The 19,314-nt window shown below is 37.5% G+C and overlaps 1 pseudogene; it reads right to left on the minus strand.

Annotated features, from left to right (window-relative positions):
- Positions 1-17,265: 17,265 nt before the first annotated feature.
- Positions 17,266-17,749, minus strand: LOC110596186 (annotated as a pseudogene).
- Positions 17,750-19,314: the final 1,565 nt, after the last annotated feature.

Below are 19,314 nucleotides of genomic sequence, written 5' to 3' on the forward strand. Positions count from 1 at the left end.
AGGGTCAGTTGCCCCTGGTCTGCTGTGAAGGACAGTTCAGATCATCCTCCATTCACCACTCTGGCCTGTCTTTTTCAAGCTTGTTTCTCCCATTTTGGTTTTGTTACCTTGAATCGTCAGCAGGTGGTGCTATCTCAGCTGCTCGCCCCAGAGGGAGTGGGGCTGGACAGGAACTGACAGAGACTGGAGCTGGATGCCTGCCTCAGGGCACAGGCAGGGGACTCACGGCGGGCAGGACGTCTCAGTCGCGGGAGAGGTGGCAGCGATCCCAGCAGATCTTCCTGAAGGGGCTTCAAGGACTGAAGTCGTGGATCGCCTCCGGTGCGGGTGGTGCGATGTGCTACCAGTGGTGGCTGTGGCGGCTCTGGCTGTGGTGGCTGCGGCAGCGGTGGCAGCGGCGGCGGTATCTGCGCTGCGGTGGCTGTCCAGTCTGCTGCGATGTCCCAGCAGTGAAAATGGCCGAGCTCCGTATGAAGAGCAGGCTGCGATTTTGGGGTCTGCAGCCCCCGGGGTGAGAGCCAGAAACCCACTGTAGTTCTCCTTTGCAGAGGGTTTCACAGACCAGGTTGCCCCGTCGCCATCTTGCCGGAAGTCTCCCCTGAATAGGCATTTAGTCCTGCCCTGGACCGACTTCCTCGCATCCTTCCCCATAATCATATTTTTAGTGACAGCCCCTGTGTTTACCACAACAAACTAGAGAGAAGAGCAAATAAGCCCAAGGTAAGCAGAAGGAATTATATAATAAAGTTTAAAGTGAAAATGTAAGGAAGAAAAAAAAAAGTAGAAAATGCCAGTGAAACCAAAAGATGATTTTTTAAAAAAAAATCCAACAAAGTCAATAAACTTCTACTCAGACTGATCAAGAAAAACAGAAGACACAAGCCATCAAAATCAAGAATAAGAGAGAAACATCACTATGGACCTTATAGAAATCAAAAAAGACTATGAAGAAAATATCATGAGGCCAGAGACAGTGGCTTATGCCTGTAATCCCAGCACTTTTGGAGGCCAAGACAAGAGGATTGCCTGAGATCAGGGGTTCAAGACCAGCCTGAGCACACCCTTTGTCCCACAACTTGATCAGGGTAGAGGGTGGGATGTCTGAGACTCAGCACTTGTCAGGTCCCTCCAACCTTCGTGCTTTCAGGTTATTCCCTCTGGGTCATGATGAACCCCTGAGTAGTTGATCTGCCAGTCACAGAGACCGGGTCTGTAGCTCTGTGGTAAGCAAGTCAGAGCACTTTCCTGCCCCATTTTCAAGATGTTGGCAAGGTACCTTTTTGTCTTCTCTGGTGGGACTCTACCTCTGAGCTCCCTCCATAGCCCTTGCTGCCAGTGTCCAGCAAGGTGCTGAAGTGGTAAGACAAAGCCTAGAGCTGGCAGTCTCTCCTGCTGCAGTGGTGAGACAGAGCCTGGAGTCGGTAGTCTTTCCCTGTGGTTTCTTCACAGGAAAACTTTTGTCTGTTTGAAAAAAAATGGCACTCTGCTTCTGTGACCTGGAAAGTGCTAAGGACCAAGCAGAGAAGCTGCAGCACCAGATGCTTCACCAGGATGTCCCTGGCCACTTGCTCATGAGCCCCCACTTAGTATCTCCCAGTATTTTCTTCCCAGGAAGGGCTTTGTTGATTTATAAAAACAAAAATTGACATTCAGCTTCTGTCTTCTTGGAATTGCTAGGGTCCAAACCAAGCAGCTGAAGTACCAGCCACTGCACCAGGAGAGGCCTGGCCACTAGCTCCCTAGCTCTCACTCATTTAGTCACTCACACACCCACTGACTCTCCAGTATGTACACAAAATTTTCCATACACTCACACACACTGGGACTCAAATCATCTAACTGGCTCAGCTGCCAACTTCCCAAACAAAAAAAATCTTAATATCTATTTTTTGAGGGATGTTGGACTGCGATTGTTATTTCTGAGATATCTTAGGTACTGGGGTAATTTTAGACTCATACAATTAGATGGAAATTATTCCCTGCTACTTTATTTCTGAAAGAAGATGTCTTTTATTAATATTGTTTCTTCATTAGCAGTGAAGTCTTCTGAACCTGAACAAGAAAAACACTTATTGAAAGATTGGGATTCTATGTTTTTATGTGATACACATTCATTCAGCTTTTTTTCTATTTTTCTTTGAGAAACTTTTGTTTCGCTTTGTTGTTATTCCAGTTTGTTTGGGGGGTGTATGTGTATGTCTCTCTCTCTCTCTCTCTCTCTCTCTGTGTGTGTGTGTGTGTGTGTGTGTGCGTGTGTTCAATTGTTTTTTGTTTTGTTTTCTGCTTTCATTGTCCTGTTTTTTTTTTTCTTTTTAAATTCTTGTTCAACTTATTTTATTCTATTTTTCTCTGTGCTCCTCATTGCTATCACTGTATCTTGGACTCAGGGTGTAAACACATGTACCCATTGTATCATCATATAGAGTGGTGGTGGGGAGTGAGTCCAGGGTACACATACCACAATCAGTGAACATTGTAATTTGCAAGTCATTTCTGAATCCTAACTCCTCATCCCCTACCTTATTCAATTTTCAAAACTACAAGAAAAAGCAAAGTTTCCCACCCACAGACTTGTTTCAAAATAAAACACATCCAGAGCCCGAATCAGGGAAGAATAGAGGACTGAGCAAACATCAGAAAGGAAAACCCCTCCCACTGACACCGAATAACGAAACTAAAGACAAAAGCAAGAGATCTGTAACAAATGAAGGAAAACCAATGGAAGACCACAGGTAACTTCAAGTGTAACAAAGAGAAAACTCTTGAAAAATCGGACCTTGGAGCCCACACAATGGAAGTCACCAACAACTGGCCCCAGGATACAACAGGGATTAGAGAATGGATGTAACAACAAGAACCACATGATTATATCATTAGATGCAAAAAAAACTTTTGATAAAATACAGTAACCCTTCTTGATAAAAATCCTTAAACACCCAGATATAGAAGGAACATACATCAAAATAGTGCCATCTACAATAAACCCACAGCTAACATATTGCTAAATGGACAGAAACTAGAAACATTTCCCCTGAAAACTGAAACAAGGCAAGGCTGCCCTCTCTCATCCCTCTTGTTCAACATTGTGTTGGAAGTCCTTGCTAGGACAATTAGACAAGAGAAGGAAATCAGGAGTATCCAAATAGAAAAAGAGGAAGTCATGTTATCCCTCTTTGCTGACAACAGGATCCTATACCTCAAAAATCCAAAATATTCTGTCAAAAACCTGCTTGCACTGATAAAGGACTTTGGCAAAGTCTTGGGATACAAAATAAATGTGCAAAAGACAGTTGCATTGTTATACACCAACAGCAAGCAGGCAGAGAACCAAATAAAAAGCACAATCCAATTCACAATAGTCACAAAAAAGTAAAATACCTTGGCATTTTTCTAATCAGAGAAGTGAAAGACCTTTATAATGTGAACTACAAAACACTGCTCAAAGAAATCCAAGAAGACACAAACAAATGGAAAAATATTCCATGCTCATGGATAGGAAGAATCAACATTGTTAAGATGTCCATCCTACCAAAGGCAATCTACAGATTCAATGCAGTACCCATTAAATTACCAACATCATTTGTATCAGACCTGGCAATGACAATACAGAAATTCATATGGAAACATAAATGACCACAAATAGCCAAAATAATCCTTAGCCAAAAAAAAAACAAAAAACAAAAAACAAAAGCAGGAGTTATCATACTTCCAGACTTCAAACTTTACAGGCCACAGTAATCAAAACAGCCTGGTATTGGTACAAGAACAGGCATATAGACCAATGGAACATAATAGAGATTCCAGAAACAAAACTTCAGTTTCTCAACCAACTTATCTTTGTCAAGCCTCTGATGACAACCACTGGGGAAAGGAGGAACCTATTCAGTAAATGGTTCTGGGAAAACTGGCTGATCACATGGAGAAGATTGAAACAGGACCCCTACCTATCACCATACACAAAAATTAACTCCAAATGGATCAAAGACCTAAACATAAAACCACAAACTATAAGAATCTTAGAAAATGCAGGAGACCCACTTATGGAAATTGCAACTGGCAGTCAATTCCTGATCAAAACCCTAAGTGCCCACACTATAAGAGATAAGATAGACAAGTGAGACCTCATCACACTGATGAGCTTCTGCAAAGCAAAAGAACCCATCAAGAGAACAGGGAGACAGCCCACAGAATGGGAAAGAATATTTGCCAACTGAATATCTGATAAAGGCCTAACATCCAGGATCTATAAGAAATGCTCTCCATCGAAGATGGACTAGTTAAAAAAATTTATTACATATACTCAATGGAATAGTATGCAGCCATAAGCAAGGACAAATATATGGACTTCACTGCAACTTGGATAGATTTAGAATCTATCATACTCAGTGAATTATCACAGAAACAAAGAACAAAGTACCATATGTTCTTACTCATAAGCAGACCTTGAACAATTATCATAATACTATAAGCAAGGAATTGGCAGTAGTGGGAAACTTCCAGGAGTGAGGGCCTGGGATTGGCAGTTGAGGAAAACTGCCAGGGGAGGGAGGGGCATACCTCATCAACAAGGGCACCTACATAATGAACATTTGTATGCCTAGCCCTGATTTGTACCCCACATCTTTAAAATAAGTAATAAATAAATAAATAATTTTTAAAATGTTAGCAAACTGTCTCTAGAAACATATAAAAAAGATTATATACTCTGAGCAAATGGTATTTATCTCAGGAATTCAAGGTTAGTGCAAGATTCAAATGTAAATTAATAATATAATATAATAAATAGAATAAAAGACCAAAAAATGATCACAGTACATGAAGAAAAAGTATTTGACAAAATCTAACATTCATAAAATTTTTTAAAAATGCAACACATTTCAAAGGCAACTTTCTTAATATGAGAAATGGAAAAACCAATAGTCAACATCATAGTTAGTGATGAAAGACTGAATATTTTCTATCTAAGACTGCAAATAATACAAGGTTGTGAATTTCTATCATTTTTAACAACATTGTATATTGGATTTTAGTCAGTGAAATAAGGCAAGAAAAGGAAATTCAAAATGTCTGTATTCATAGATGACATAATTTTTTTTCAAAAATCCTGAGAAGTCTGTATACAAAAATTATTTGAACCAATAAGTGAGTTTAACAAGGTCACATAACACAAAATTAACATATACAAGTTACTCTCTCTTTCTCTCTCTCTCTAGTGAAAACATAGCCTCAGAATTAAATAAGGAAAATGATTGCCTTCATATTTACATCAGAAGAAATAAGATATTTAGAGATACATTAACAAAAGCATCACAAGACCTGTACAATGAGACTACAATATTTCATTGAAAAAAATTTTTAAAAAACCAAATAAAGGCAGAGATATAGCATATTCATGTATCGGAAATCTCAATAGTGGTAAGAAGACAATTCTTCCCCAAATGGATCTGTAGATTCAGTGAAATTCCTATCCAAGTCCTATCCATTTTTTTTCTTAAGAAATCAAAAAACTAATCATGGAATTTGTATGTACATTCAAGGAACTTAAAATAGACACAAACATTTTTGAAAAAACAGAACATAACAAATGTACGCTATCTTATTTCAAAGCTTACTATAAAGCTAAAATAATCAAGACAGTGTAGTATCATCATAACGATAGGTATATAGATCATTGTTACAAAATAGAGAATTTATAAATAAACCCACACATTTATGGTCAATTGAATTTTGACACAGGGGCCTAGGTGATTCAAATGGAAAATGATTATTTTTTCAACAAAAGGTGCTGGACCAATTAGGTATCCATTTTGAAAAGTTAACTTACTACCTTTTCAAGCTCCACACAAAAATTTTACTCAAAATGGATCATAGATATGAGTAAAATGTATAAAAGTTCTGGAAGAAAATGAAGAAATATTTTTTTGTCATTGGATTGCTCAAAATCCTTTTTTAGATGGAATACCAAAAATAAAAATAAAAATGTGTTTCAAAGAGGACAAAATTGATTAATTAGACTTTATCATTGTTTACAAAAATAAAACATATGATACTCTAAAAACTTCACGAGAATTTAAGAGGGGAAATAAGAGAATAGGAGAAAATATTTTAAAATCACCGATTTGATAGAAGATTTGTGACTAAATATATAAATAACTTTTAATAAGACAAACAAACCAATAAAAATTGACAAGATATTTTAGTAAACATTTTGCCAAAAAGATATGCAAATAGCTAATAAACACATAAAAGCATGTTTAACATCATTAGTCATTAGGAATATGAAAATTAAAACCACAGTGAAGTCAGAGAATGAATATAATAAAAGAATAGCAATACCAAATGTTGGCAAGAATGTAGTGGTTAATAGAATAATAAATTCCCTGTCCCCTGCAAGATGCTCATGTCTAATCTCCAGAAACTCTATATGTCACCTTATGTGGCAAATGGAACTTTGTTAAGACTCTTTAAATTTAATTGTTTATTATTTCAATAGCTTTAGGAGGTACAAGTTGTTTTTGGTTACAAGGATGCACTGCATAGTAGCCAAGAAGTCTGTGAAGAACCTTAAAATGGAAAGATTATCTTGGGTTAGTCAGGTGGGCCCAATATAATTACAAAGGTTCTTTTAAGAAGGAAGCAGGAGGAAGTCAGGGAAGAAGATGTAATGATGGAAGTAAAGGTTGGAATGATGTGGGCCCAGAAGCCCAGGAATACAGAAAGCCTCTAGAAACTGGAAAAGGCAAGAAACATCATATATCCCCCTAGGGCCTCCGGAAGGAAGGTAGTTTTGCCAACACCTTGATTTTAGCCCCAAAAGACCCATTTCAAAGTCTGACTTTCAGACTGTAAGATAATATATCTGTATTGTTTTAAGTCACTAAATCTGTAGTAATCTGTTACAATAGTAATAGTAATCTATACAGACGTGAAAAAACTAGAACTACCATACATTTCTGAAGAGAATATCAAATGGTACAACCACTTTGAAAAATAGTTTGATAGTTTACAAACCAGCAATTTCACTCCTGAGTACCTGCCCAAGAGGAATAAAAACATGTCCACAGAAAAACCTGTGCACAAGTGTTCATAACTGTAATATTCATAAGAGTCAAACCAGAAACAATTCAAATGCTCATTAATTAGTGAATAAACACAATGCAGTATAATCATAAAATGGAATAATGCCAATGAAAAGAAATATACTGTGCAACATAAATGAACCTCAAAAATTATGCTAAGTGACAGAAGGCAGACACAAAAATCCTATATATTATATAATTCTGTTTATATGAAATTTCTAGAGAAGTCAGATCTTTAGAAATAGAAAACTAGTTGGTGTTTTTCTGAGTATAGAAGCTGTATTTGATTGCAAACAAGCACAAAGGATTTTTAAAGTGGTGATAAAAGCATTATAAAACTGAATTGTGGTAAAGGTTGCACAAGTATAAAACTTACTAAAATAACCACATTTCTCCATTTATAGTGGAGGAATTGTTTAATATGTAAGTCATATAACAATAAAGCTGTCAAAAATGAAAAAAAAAGAAATAGGAAAATAAATTGCTACCTTCTCCCTCCACAATTTCCTAAGGAGTTCTCTGCAAAAGAGATTGAGAAAATTCCTAAATCTTCTTTCCCCTTTAATTCTTATGTAAATTTTTTACATCTATCCCCATGTTTACATGCCAATTGTTTTTCTCATATTATTTGAAAATGCTAAACTTCTTGAGAGCAAAAATAACAGTTAATGTTGAATCCATAGCACCATCCTCACTCCTAAAATCTACCGTATATCTGGAACACATCTTTGAGAAATCAGTGCTCTCAACTCAAACACCAGCATTTGTTCTAGCTGTGCGGGGAAATGGAAATGTTCTTTCTCATGAGTTTTCTCAAGATTAACCTTTGGTACCAGTTCAAGTTTCAGATATTGTTTAATTTTAGAGCTTCTACAGAAAAAGAAAAGAATGAGGGGAAGAGGGTCTGCACCTTTTCCAGCAGTAATTCGGTTTCTCCATTTATCAAAAAAGTACATCACTCTGAGGATTTCTTTAGAATTTTTCTTTTGGATAAATTTACTAATCCCTTTTATTGTCTTTTCTCTAGCTTTTTTCTTCTAATAATCACTCCTTTCTTTGAAAGGAAGATTATCAGATGAGCAAGTGTACAAAGTCACATTTGGAAAATGTTTCCCTATTCTCTACTTCCTCAAATACATACCTTTTACCTAGATTCTGAATTGAATCATTTTGTCTACTCATTATTTACTATTCATAAAATAAATGATTCTTACATCTAAATCAGCTATGTAGTGGGTCACATCCCCTTTTTAAAAAGTCTGAAGTGAATGAATTGGCTAAAATAAAGTTCATGCACTTCAGCACATGTTGACATGCCAGAATCAATTGCCACCAAACATATTTTTAAAAATGACAACTGTTCAACCCTGCAAATGATATATGTAGGAATAGTAGTCATTCAGTTTTTTTCACTCAACAATTCAATGTGCTCCAACCTTCTGTCAAGTAACGTGCAGAGTTCAGGAGATACAAAATTGAAGCAGAAGTCTCTAACCTTGGAGAAGCTCTCATGTCTAAAAGCAGACATGGTAAAAGAGATCAGAATTATCATGTGACATAAACAGTGTTGGGAGAGTTTACAGATGACAGAATGTGTTTTCCTTGTTTCTTCTATTGCTCCTTCTCAGTGCTACAAGCTTCAATCCAGATTTTTTCATGGTTCCTTAGGAACTGATAAGAAAGCAAGGCATGGATTGTCACAAATGTACTTTGGCAAAATGTTATTTGTAGCGGTAGCTACAATGTATCTTTACGTTCTCAGGATCTATAATCCAAAAATATCTGAATAAAGATGGTTGGGCCCAAACCATGGGGATTGGTATCAATTCGATCATGAAAAGAACCTATCTCAGGAACTATTGGATAAAAATCATGATTAAGCACAGGTGTCTATTTTTATTTCCTCCTCAACTTCATTGAAGTAATAATAAAAATACTTTTAAAAGATACAAACTCACAAAGATGTGAAGGACAGGGAAAAAGTATAGCAACAAAATATTGAAAAGCCAAAGGAAAATGATTAAGTAAATTTAGTAGGCCTCCACTAAAATAAAGTATATTTTAAATCCTCTAAAGTTACAGGAATTAATGGTACAATCTTTGAGAGTGGAGAACAACTGAACCTCTATTTGAGTGTTAGTATGTCTGCAAATTAAGTTTGTGAACTTATCCTAGAAAAAGTACTGCATAACTCACTTCTGAATATCTCCTACAGTCACCTTCGAAGTGTTCCCCTTGGGAAGCTATGCACCAATGCCAGTGCCTAGTCCACCCATTAAAGCAATTTTGGAACTCTTCTTTATCTGGAATGGCCATCAGAGCTGTCCTCATATTACCCTTGATGTCCTGAATGTCATCAAATTTTTTTTCTATATTTCCTTTATCTTTGGGTAATGAAAAAAGTCATTGGCCAGATCAGGTGAGCAGAGACAGTGTTCCTATACAGTTATTTGTTTGCTGACTAAGAACTCCCTCATAGACAATACTGTGTGAGCTGGTGGATGGTATGTTGTGATGCAAGAGTCATGAGTTGCTGGCAAAAAGTTCAGGTCAGTTTCATCTTTTTCATGTAGCATTTTCAGCACTTTGAAATAGTAAACATGGTTAACTGCGTCTCCAATTGGTACAAATTCATAATGGACAATCCCTCTGATAGCAACCTTGTTTGGATTCTTGATTAGGACTGATGGAACTTTGTTTTTGGTCATGGAGACTTGGCTACTTCCATTGTGTACTTTGACACTTTGCTTCAGAGTTGTCACCAGTGATAACACATGCTTCATCACCAGTGATAACACAGTTCAAAACATTGTCTTACCTCTCCAAAAGGTCTTGGCAAACTTCGACTCTCCTTTGCTTTTGTTCATCAGTGAGCTACTTCAGGACCATTTTTGCACACACCTTTCTCACGTCAAGACTTTCAGTTAAGATTTTCCTGTTTCTCTGTCAACGTACACTTGGTTAGCCAATGATTCTGATGCACAATTCGATGAATTTTTGCAATGTTTTAATCAGTTCTGCTTGTTACTGGCTATCTTGACCTTTCTTCATCAGTCAGGCTTTCCTTCCCTCAGAAAAATATTTAATTCATTAGTACACCGCCATTTTCTTCATGGCATTTTCCCCCCATAAACTTGCACTAACACATCCCTGATTTCACTTCCACTCTTGTCAAGTTTAACAAGAAATTCAATGTTTGTTTGTTGCTGTATTTCAAGCATCAACATTCTCGTGATGACACACAAAAACACGCAACAACAATAGTGAATGCCATTCAGTAAGACACTACTATATGTTGACACAAACACAACTGTGAGACACTAATATACCAAGGTTGTGAAACTTTACTGAGTTGTTTGTACAGTGCTGCCAGCGTAAGCACACGGTAGCATGTTCAGGAACGTAATTGTCAGATCTTAAATAGGTCTACACACCCATTATCTCCAGCAAAATAAATAAATAACAAGCACATCAATAATTGAATTTTATCCTCAAATATAGGAATTTTAGATTTCCAAATATGATAAAATATATCTTCAGAAAGATAAAGTTGACAAAATGTCTGGTACTTCTGAATGTATAGAGAAAAGTAAGACATGTGCCAATGAGATTGGGGTTAAATGATTGGTAAGAACATAGAAAGCACAATAAGAACAACAAAACAACAAATACCAAGGAATAAAAGTTATGTGTGGGAAAGAAAAATTTAGCATAAGTACTACATTGACTTACTGTAAATTGTATTTGAACAAATATGCTAATATAAACACAAGTTCTTAAACAAAATTAAAATAAAATTATACTGGGGGATGAGAGTTAAAAGTATACCATTCAGAGGTAAAAGAAAGGAGAGTTAGCACTATTTTTTTCCCAAATGAGTGATTAATGAATGATGCTTGATGATCAAGCATGTTATTTAGGAACATGGATATTAATATCAAAATAAATATTAAAATTGATGAAATTATTTCATCTGGAAAGGAATAAATACGTGTGCTTGGTTGGGGATGATTCTGGGTTTTTTTCCTATAAAACTTGCAAGTTATTTGACCTCTAAACTGTGTGTATGTATAACTATCACAAAAATAATCATTTAACAAAAAAAAAAGCTTTGCAATATCCATGCTGTTCATTTGTCATTTGCTTGCTTCTTGACATACCCTATTCTTCCTAATAAAAGAAAAAGCTTATTAATCTTCCCTCTTCATCATTCTTAACTACTTCAAAAGAATTATTGAATTTTAGAAACTTGAAGCATGATGCTAGCTATAACAGGAATTTAAATTCATTTCCAAATAGTTATAGATATGTTAGAAAATTTCAGGTGACAGATATTAATAATGCAACAAACTACATAAAGAAAATAATACTAAACATCGGATTTTAACCTTTAAAAAAGTAGCAACTTGATAGGTAAAAAATGTCATATATCTCTTCTGTTAATTTATTTGACTCAGGCAGAACTTATTTTCTTCATACGTTAATTGATCAACTGTATTTCTTTTATAAATAACGCATTCCTGCCTTTTGCTAATTTCTAAATTGGGGTATTTTCCTCTAATTTATATAAACTTTTTCTATACTAAGGCTATTCTAAGTCTTGGTGATATGTGTTGCAAATAATTTTCAAAGCTTGTAAATGCACTTTTTAACTTTGTTTAGTGTTCAAATGTTAAATTTTTAAATAAACCTATCAGTTTCTTTTCAAAAATGAAAAAGAAAGAGCAAAGAATGCAAGGCTTTGATGGCACCCCAAAATACATGATGCTTTGATCCCAAAAATCCCACCTTTTTAATCTTTTTATTCTGGAATGTGTTTTGCTGGTGGAGAAGGTTGGGAACAGGGCATGGAGAGGGGAATGGGAAAAAGAATAAATGTAGCAGACTTAAAATACATAGGGAACTTGGTGAAAACCTATAATATCTTCATTCTTTATTGTCACCAATCTTTCTTATGAAACAAATGTGCTACAAAGAAAAATATGTGTATTCCAAAATCATTTGTTTAACCTGAAATCAAGCTTCCTTATTTATGGCAGCCACAAGTATAAGCCACAACATCAATGAATTTACAGCCAAGAGGTGGTAAGTTTAGACAAAAGAAAGTCAAAGGTGACTTTCAGAATTCTTATAACAAATTTACAGAGATTCTGTATGAGTGGGAATCTTGTTAAGTGCACTGAAAAATAAAGGGCAGGCAGAACCCTGGTTTTATGTAACAAAGTCCTTATATATATTAAGAATACTTTATTAAGAAGTTGATTTTGCAATACACTGACACATGCAATAAACAGAAAAAAAAATAGTCATTTTTCTCTCTCATTTGTAATCTGACACAGATATAATTAAGTACAGTAAGTCCCCTACATATAAAACTCCAAGTTGTGAACTCTCTTTTCTTTTTTTTTTTTTTGAGTTGGAGTCTCACTCTGTCTCCCAAACTGGAGTGCAGTGGCCACTCCCAGCCACCGCAGTCTCGATCTGCTGGGCTCCCGCGATCCTTCCACCTCAGCCTTCCAAGTAGCCGGAATTAAGGCGCGTGCTACCACGCCCGGCTGATTTTTTGATTTATTGTAGAGATGCGGTCTTGCTGCCCAGGCGGGTCTCGAACCCGCGGGCTCAGGCAATCCACTTACCTCAGCCTCCCAAAGGCGCGGGATTACAGGCTGAGCCATCGAGCCTGGCTTAAGTTATGAACTTTCAAAGACGTGAATTTGCATTCCCATGTCTAATCATGTAAGTTCATGTGTCTGGCATACATTGTCATGTGCATGCATCCTCTACAAGAGGTCGTGATTTTGTGCACTTTGCTGTACAGTACTGTATAAATTGTACAGTATACTTCAAGCCCAGGATGTCCAGAATCAAACATAAAAGCAGCAAAGATGTTACTGGTATAGTCAATTGTGTTAGTTGGGTACCTAGGCTAATTTTGTTGGATTTAAGAATTGTGAACATGCTCTCAGAACAGAACTCATTCATATGTAGGGCACTTAATGTAAAAGATGCTTGGACATCTAAAGTCAACATTGAACAACACAGATAGTGTCATATTTGTATTGTATGTGATCAAATGCATATTAAGGGTGGAAATAAGCATTAAAAACATGGTCATGCAAACATTTTGACCCAACAAGTCCACTACTAGAAATATTTTCGCAAAATGTCACACATGTACAAAGATATGTGCACAGAGATGTTCAATGCAATATTATATGTGAGAGAGAAAAAAAGAAACACCTAAATGTCCATTAATTTTAGAATGTCCAAATGACAATGGCTTGAACACATATATAGTAATACAGTCACGCACCGCTTAGCAACAGAGACCCACTCTGAAAAATAGATCATTAGCCAATTTTGTCACTGTGAAAACATCAGAGTAGGCTTACATAATCCTGGAGGGCAAGGCCTACTACACACCTAGGCTATATGGTGTATAGCTAGTGCTCGTAGGCTACAAACCTACATAGCATGTTAATGTACTAAATACTACTAGCTGTAATACAATGGTAAGTATTTGTGTGTCTAAACATAAAAAGATACAGTAAAAATATGATGTAAAATATAAAAGAGTATGCCTACACAGGATAGCTCCATTATAATCTTATGGGACCATCATTGTATATGTAGTATGTTGTTGACCAATCATGTAGGACATGATTCTACATCTAAGATTTTTTAATGAACAGAAAATTAAAACATTTTACCCTCATTTATATGTTTAAAAAGAATGCATGTATGTCCGCATCTAAATTTTAAAACAAAGAATGAGTCATAGAAGAATACAAATCCCTTGTTGTTGGTGATTACCTCTGGGAAGGTTTTATGGAAAGACTGAGGTCTTAGCCAAGCCACATAACATAGTGTTTAAGAGCACGGACTTTGGTGCCAGACCTCCTAAGTTTGGGCCGTGGCTCTGACACCTAACTAACTGTATGTCCTATCCAATTTCCTTCTCAATAAAGTATTATATGCATGTGAGCATTGCTTAGAACAGACTTGGCACAGAATTGGCATTACATGAATTAGCAAGCACTCAACAAAGGTTCATCAGTATTTTTAAGGGACACTTTTAGTTTTTACACTGTAACTGATGTTTTATTTAACAATAAATTAATGTTTTATGATCTGAAATAAAGAAGAGCAAATCCAGAAATGTTTATGTTACTACCCTAATGATGTTAAAATTGTATAAAAATGTCAGAGCATTGAGTTGCAAGACCTCCTGCTCATTCACTAGTAAATGAACTAGCATACTCAGAGTAAATAATTACCCCTCTACTGTCTCAAGGGCAGGAAATTATTGCTCTTTCCCCTTAATGAATCCCACAGTGCTGTGTACACAGCGGGTGTGCGCTAAATGTTTGCTGATAATGATAATGGTGAGGATACAGACAGCTGTAACACACTATAAAGCTTAATTTAAAAGCCATCAGGAAAATGTAAAACAAGATATAGTTCTTCTAAATTTTGTCTGCATGGGAAACAAATTCTGTCAGATTATTAATAAAGTAATTCGGTGCACATTGTTCTATTGATTGCTTTGGTGCCATTCTGAGTTTTTGCCCATTTACATGACCTAATTATGACTTCAGATGATTCAGAGGGCATAGCAAGGTCCATTTCTATTATTTTAGTCTTAAAAGTTGGTCTCCTGTAAGTACTTTCCAAATTAAATGCATAAAATAATTGTTTTCAACTAAATTATACTCAATCACTACAGCAAAACTTGCAGTAGTGTGACTGTTTTCTATCTCCTTAAACTGCAAAGTTACTTTGCTTCCATAATGATACACTCCATTTCTGTGGGTTTAAGTAGTCCATGCATGAAGGGAATGACTTTACTTAAAGATGATGATGGCTCTCCACTTTAACTCCATCCCAGTTTTGGGGGAGGTGTGGCTCCAACTACTTATTTAAAGGTTTTATTGTCTTTCTTCTGCAATCACTGAAGGATGAGCTGGGCAATGCACTTGCCCCGCTCATCGGCCAAATCTGAAATTAATCTTTAATAATAGAACTCTGTTTATTTGAGGCTGATAATCATGGTGACTGCAGTGATAGACAGAGACTTCACACAGATGATACATATCAGGGAACAGGATTATGGGTCTAGGTAGCCTTCCTCTCTGGGAGATTCTCTCTCCATAGCTGTCACAGGAAAGAGATGTCACACTAGTAATCTGAACAGGGAAGTTTTAATATGAAGAGCTAAGAACTGGTAACAGGATATTAACTCCTTGAAGGGGTAAAGAAAACTCTAAAGATAACAGGAATAGCAGATATACAGAGAAGCCACCATGCTAAGATTGAGGCAGAGGACCCAAGGGAAGATCAAACTGGGAGGAGGGTCTTTCCTATAGCTGAAATTCAGACCTCATGAAAGAAGGTGCAGATGTCCATACTGGATGGCAAAGAAGTTTGCTGAGGTGCCCCACAATGGGGCTGACAGCTGAGGTGCTAGCAAGACTTGTTATGACTGGAGTGTAAGAAAGAAGTTGCCAACATGCAGAGAGTCTGATTGTGAGTCCTTTAATAGCCAGTGGTCGAGAGTGGACTAGTATCCAAAGAATTCTCGACTCCAAACAGAGTGAGCAGGGGGTATATAAAGGTAGAAATTACATAAGTTGTGCAGTTTGCTTTACATTTTCTTGGCAGACTATTTGGTTGCGAAAAGGTACAGATAGCTACGGATTTTGCAGCTAGGGAGTTTCCAAGCACCGAGGGGAATGTGGGTGTGTGGTGTGATTATGGGACAGTTACATAAGGGGGTTATTTTTAGGTTAAAATGGAAGATCTGTTACAAAATGGAGTTACTTATGTCAAGCAAGCTATTATAGCCTATTGTAGGTTTTGCAGATAGATATTTCATTCCCTCCTCTGATTTGTTTATGAGTCAATGAGCTGACTCATCAGTCAGAAGTATATTATTGTACTGGGGTCTCATAGCACAAGTTTTACAGAAATGATCTGTTGTTTGACAAAACAAATAATCCAATTAATTATGCAGGGCCATATAAGCAAACTGAGAAGAAGTACAAGGGGTCCAACCAGACTGGTAGCAAGAGTTGTTAGCTATGGGTTTCAATCAAACAAGGATTGGAACCAGGATTTATTTTCCCTTTCTTCATGTCATTTGTCCAAATTTTCTCAGACACTCTGGAGGGTGTCTTTAATAACCCCTGATGTGTTGGCATAGAAGCAACAAACTTCTCCAAGGGTTACACAGAGTCCCCCATGAGATAGAAAAAGTAAGTCTAGGCCTCTTCGGTTTTGGAGGACAACTTCAGCCAGAGATTCTACCTGGTTGTAAAGTTGGTCTATGGCATGTTGCAGGTTACCCAGATCAACATCAATTTCTTGGGCAAGGTTAGATAGACCCAATTCTCCATGGACCAGAGTGGCTGTGCTAATTGCAGCTGTTCCTGCCACACTTAGCCCAACTAAGGCAGGTACAAGCAAGGGAACAGTGTGTTTTGGATGAACAATTCGAAGACCAGGGCGATTAAGTGGGAGGGCTCCTTGGGGACTGCTATAAGCACAAATCTGAGGTAACACATGAACAGTAATATGTAAGGTAGATTGATTAATTAACTTTTTGGTAGTAGCACATTTTGTAAGGCCTGTGGGACTGGCCAACCAGGTGTTGGCAGGGGCCACATAGGCCATGGAGTCGGCCATGATTGCGGTGAGAGATAAGTTGCAAATATCAGAGAACAGAAAAGCTGTTAGATTGAAATCTGGAGTTATAAGGCAGGAAGCTTTACCAGTTACATCACCTAGAGTAATGTGAACCATTTTTAGGGAGCAGTTAGTTCTCCAGATAATTGGAGATTTAACTCCTAGGCCCATGTAGTAAGGGGGTTTTGGCTTTAAGCAAAGCCAGCAATCTGAGGCCCACTGGGGCACAGTGGCGTTAAGCAGACAGTGCATATTATTTAACATAGGAATAAAGACTAGGGGGTTGGCAGGCCAGGTCTGGAAGCAGTCGAGATGAACACGGGAGCCATTGAGGTGAATCCAGGATAGTGGCTTGGTTGGCAGAAAGCAGAGGATGAGGCGGAGGCTGGTGGTAGCTGAACAAGGGATCCTTCAGCTCTGTCAAGGACCCTATGTTTTGTTTTTTGGTTTTTTTTTTTATGGTGAGAAGATACATATTTAGAATTAGCCAGCTGGACTCTGTTTAAGTGATCCCAATTTTGTTGGCAACATGCAAAGCATCATAATCAGAAGCCAGTCAAACATATGCCTTCTTCTTTCCATCAGGCCTAATCAGGGTGTTGACATTGGCAACATCAATGTCACAGAGCTTCTTCACAGCCTGTTTTATCTAGTGCTTATTGGCTTTAACATCCACGATGAACACGAGTGTGTTGTTGTCTTATATTTTCTTCATGGCAGACTCAGTGGTCAGGGGAAACTTGATGATGGCACAATGGTCAAGATTGTTTCTCCTGGGAGCGCTCTTCTGAAGATATTTGGGCTGCCTCCGGCCACAGAGTCTCAGGCCTCCGGAAAATGGGTGACATGTGGATCTTTTTTTTTGTGGCTGTGGTCGCCTTTCAGCACTGCTTTCTTGACCTTCAATGCCTCTGCTTTGGCTTCGACTTTAGGAGGGGCAGGAGCAGGATGTGTATCAGAGCTTCCTTCTTGGCCTTCGGTGCCATCTTGTGAAAAGGGGCCCTATGGTTTTGATTACGATTTTGTGGGCAAGTGTGTTCTGTGGGACAGTGAATAAGGCACCCCGGTCACAGGTCATAACAGACTCAAGAAGTTGTACATTGAAGCATTAGTAAGACTCAGTAGGAAACTAAGTGAGGTGCCTGGGAAGACTGAAAACTCACTGGGGTTCTGGTGAGAAGCCTACACCCACAAGGTCCAGTTCCTAGTCCTGCAATCTCTCATGCCAGAATAAGATCAGGGACTAATGAGAATGCAGTCGACATAAAAAGAAGGGAATACTTCTAAAATATATTTTAAAAGAAGCAATTTAAGGATCCGGGAAGGAAAGAGAAGAATCAAAGAAGATTATAGAAAAATGAGTTGTTGCTAACAAAAATAGAGATACAAAAATCAAGTTAGAGAAATGAGGTTAAAGAGGTAGGCCGAAACCCAGCCACTCATGACCTTACAGGCCATGTTAACAATTTGAGGCTTTAATTTAAGAGTAAACCCTGAAGAATTCTAAACAAGTGAGTGATGTGAACATATTTGTGCTACAGGTAACTTGGTTTGCATCTCAAAGGATGAATTGGAGGGTGACAGACTGAAAGCAGGGAGGACTTTGAGGAGGCTTCTTTAGTAATCCCTTTGAAAGACTGTGGTGCTTTGAATACTAATAGTGGAAAGTGGGTCTCAAGATATAAGAAGGAATTTGAGAAATATTTAGAAGGTCAGCTTAGATGGGGTTTGGTGATTGGACAGAATAGAGTTAGATTACTTGACCATATTTTTGGCTCAGGCTTTAGTTTAGCAGAGAACTTCAAGAGGAGGAGAGATTTCATGAATGAGGCAGTGGTGGAGGATGACTGCATTCTTAGATGTGCTATGTTTGAGATGACAGTTGGTATCCATGTGGAGATGCCTATATCTATTAGAAAATCAGTCCAAGGTGGAAATTCTATGAATTCTAGGATTTAGGGAAAGTTGGGCCTGCCTGCAAGTTTGATTGCAGACTCATAAGATGCTTCCTGGAAAGTCAGTCTAAGCTAAAGAGAATTACACAACTTTGGTTTGATAACTGATTCAAAAAGAGGCGTAAATTTTGAGCATTGCATCATTTAAAAATCAGATTATCCTTTGGTTAATCCCCAGAAAGCTACCCCAGTGTTCCTGTGTAAAACGACTTTAAAAAACCAGAGTGAAAAAAAATTCAACATGCTTTTTCCCAGTAATTTCACTAGACACTCAAAGTAGAAGGCATTAGTAGCAAGTCATCAGGGCCATGAATGATATTCTTTATAATGAAAGTGCATCAGGCGCAACAAAGGTGATTTTAGGATCCTCTCCACTAGACAGCAGTGCCCTAGAAAATTGGTAGTGTCCTTAATGGACTTTGGTGGCATAGTGGCCATTTTGATGAGTATCACATAAAAGTTCTTAAAAACACATCTCACTAGTGCCAATTTGAACAGCCACAAAAGAAGGTCTTATTAGGGAAAAACTTACAAACAATAAATGAGCAGAGCATACATGACCCTCTGAGTCATCAAAGTCCCATTCAGAGCTGTAC

This window comes from Carlito syrichta, unplaced genomic scaffold, assembly GCF_000164805.1.
Source record: "Carlito syrichta isolate Samal-C Ts95f unplaced genomic scaffold, Tarsius_syrichta-2.0.1 Scaffold307112, whole genome shotgun sequence".
Classification (NCBI taxonomy): Eukaryota; Metazoa; Chordata; class Mammalia; order Primates; family Tarsiidae; genus Carlito; species Carlito syrichta.